The 2,871-nt window shown below is 39.2% G+C and overlaps 1 long non-coding RNA gene across 1 annotated transcript in view; it reads right to left on the bottom strand.

The window, feature by feature from the left end:
• LOC106734327 (uncharacterized) overlaps window positions 1-2,871 on the bottom strand; it is a 9,418-nt gene that overhangs the window by 4,970 nt on the left and 1,577 nt on the right. Inside the window, exon 2 of the long non-coding RNA XR_001369991.1 lies at window positions 2,091-2,248. This is a non-coding gene — a long non-coding RNA (uncharacterized LOC106734327). The remainder of the gene's footprint in view (window positions 1-2,090; window positions 2,249-2,871) is intronic.

The raw sequence follows: 2,871 nt of genomic DNA, 5'->3' as shown, positions 1-2,871 counted from the left end.
GAATACAATGAGAAAAAGATACAAGAAAGTTACAATGAACCTCGGCTACTTCTCAACATGCAAGGAATGAAATTCTGTATAGATGGTTCCCATGTTTTACTTCAGGCTTTCAAGAGCCCATGGAAAAGGACACAGAATCTACTCTAACATATATATTGTCTGTAATGTAAGAAAAATCTGCTAATCAACAACTTAAAAGCGACCAGCAGGTGGCATGGTGGTTAAAGCCTTAGACTCACGCATGGCCAACTGCAGTTTAAGTCCTAGACCTAGCAGCTAGCTTTCTCGCTTTCTCTTCCTCTCTGTCTCTCTGTTGAGTGCATGAAAAAAATAAATAAATAAAAGATAAATAAAATGAATAGTTCTTTTTAAAAAGTAAACATAATGGCAGATTTCATTGAGCTAATTTTACCTACATATAGACTGCAAATAAAATGCTCAAGACCAATAGAAAGTTAGAAATTATTGTAGTTTTTTTAAAATGTATAATTGGCATTTTATTTTTTTCCCAGAGCACAGACAGTTCTTCAGTCCTTAAAGACTAAACTCCTTACATGGTCTTTGGTGGAGGGTGAGGGGCAGCACCCACAAGTCTAAATCGGGGTAGGAGCGCTTTGTCCTTCCGAGCTTCACAAGATCGGTTCCTGACTACCTTGCTATGAATGGCATAACTCACACAGGAATGTAGTTTCACATACAGCTTGGGGAGCACATAGGCATCAAAGATACTTGCTTTGGAGATGTCCCCAACATCTGTGCCTCTACTATGTTTTGGATGACGAACTTTTTTTTTTTTTTTGGAGAGGTTTTTGCTATAGGGGGCATGTGCTCACCAGAAAGACGGAGAGAGAGAAAGACAGAATGCGAGAAATCACCCCCCAGGGGGCTGGCCACATCGCAATCCCTTTTTCTCCATTCTCCTCTTGGGATCTTGGGCACGCACACACACGCGCCCGGCCTGAGTTTAAGCTGCCGGGTTCAGGACTCGAACCACGGTCAACTACATGGGAGTCCAGCAACATAGCCAACTGCTGGTTCCCCCAAAGTGAATATTTAACCAAGAGTGAATATTTAACCAAAGTATTTAACTCAAGGCTTTCTTGGAAAATGTTCAACCAATCAAACCTGTTTACATTAATAAATGTATTCCATTTTATTATTGTTATTATAAACATTCAATTGCTATACATTGTTTGGCTTGTAAAGAGAATTTACCCAACATGAAATACACCTCAGGCCAGACCAGTGGAGACTGCTATACATGTTATCATCAACGGGTAATAAACCATTTCTGTGTCCCACAGACGTCTTGCCTCTCTATTTTTCTCTGTGATTTCCTTCCCTCTACTCTTCCCACATTAATAAATTTTAACTTAAATGATAAGATTAGTTTCTTATACTTAAGGTCAGGTTCTCGTGCGTCACAATGATGTTTTGATAAGGAAAAAATGCAAACTTAACCTCTGAATAATTCTAATGAAAATAAAGCAATAGTCATAGTGGCTATAAGCTCTTTTATTTATTTAGAGAGATTTTTGCTACAGGGCTCGTGCACTTGCTGGAGAGACAGAGAGACAGAAAGAAAGAAATTACCCCCCCAGAGGGACTGGCCATGCCATTCTCCTCTTGGGATTTTGGTCATGCACGCACATGCGCCTGGCATGAGTTTCAAGCCTCTGGGTCTGGGACTTGAACTGCAGTTGGCCATGTCATAGTCTAGTGATGTAACCATTATGCCATCCTTTGGTCCTATGGCTATGAGCTCTTTATAAGTCAAGAATGATGCCTCTCATCAATACCACATGTTCAATAATATATAGAGATTATCTGATTAATAGAAATATTGATTTACTATGACAGCCTCTATTTTTTCACATGAATAAATTGATGTGTTGTGTCTTAGGACAATTTTCAGTAAGGTTAGCCTGCATATATATAGGTCTTTTGCATAGATTGTATTCAATAACCCAAAACAGTGAACAGAGTTTTACAACTTATTGTTCCCTAGATGGAGAAAATGAGTGCTTCTTTTGGGGTAGGTGGCTAAGAAATACCTTTGTCATATACCATCCAGGGGACACATACTTTACCTGTCAAATAATCAGCTGGCACTTTCCTCTACTACAGGTGAAGGAACACATTCTTCAAAAGTGTCACTGAGAGATGGAATGTCCAGGCCAATATGTTTTTTCCTACAGGTTTCACCCAGGAGATCAGAAGTCTGTCTTTAAGTTTACCAAGTGTCGGTCTGCAGGACAAGTGAGTTAGATAAAGAAAAGACAGAAAAACAATCATGCTAATTATTTTGGATCAGTTAAAAATAAGGATACGCATCGTAAGATGGGAGCTGTGAAGAATGGAGCAATTGGGAATTCAGGTGGAGGGACCCTGGAGATTCCTCATCTGCTAGGGATGGGGCTGGACCATGTGGTCCCTTCCCCCACCAAAAGTTATGGTTAGACTTTATTGAGCCTTTTATTTTACTTATTTTTAAATAATTATTTATTTATTATTTTTAAAATTTAGTTATTTTATTTACTGTTACTATTTTAAGAAATTTATAGACCATAGTTTGTTTATTTTTAACACCCATCATGCCATGAATTCATAGGGGATGGGTTTCAGAAGATCAGGTTCTTTTAATAGGTTTTCACAATGCCCTCTTCAGTGCCAACAGCATGCTGGGTAACATTGTAGACTCTTCCAGTTTTGCCTGGTAACATTTGCGGGGCATCCCCTTTTGAACAGTACCCATTCCCTTGATGTCTACAGTAGCACCTTTCTTGTAGACTTGCATATATGTTGCCAAAGGAACCACTCCCTGTGTCCTAAATGTTCTAGGAACATGATTCGAGGGCCTCTCCTCTTTCC

The sequence above is a fragment of the Tupaia chinensis genome, unplaced genomic scaffold (assembly GCF_000334495.1).
Source record: "Tupaia chinensis unplaced genomic scaffold, TupChi_1.0 Scaffold000094_1, whole genome shotgun sequence".
NCBI classification, from domain to species: Eukaryota; Metazoa; Chordata; class Mammalia; order Scandentia; family Tupaiidae; genus Tupaia; species Tupaia belangeri.
The sequence above is the reverse complement of the archived record's forward strand: the minus strand, read 5'-3'. Positions and strand labels throughout refer to the sequence as shown.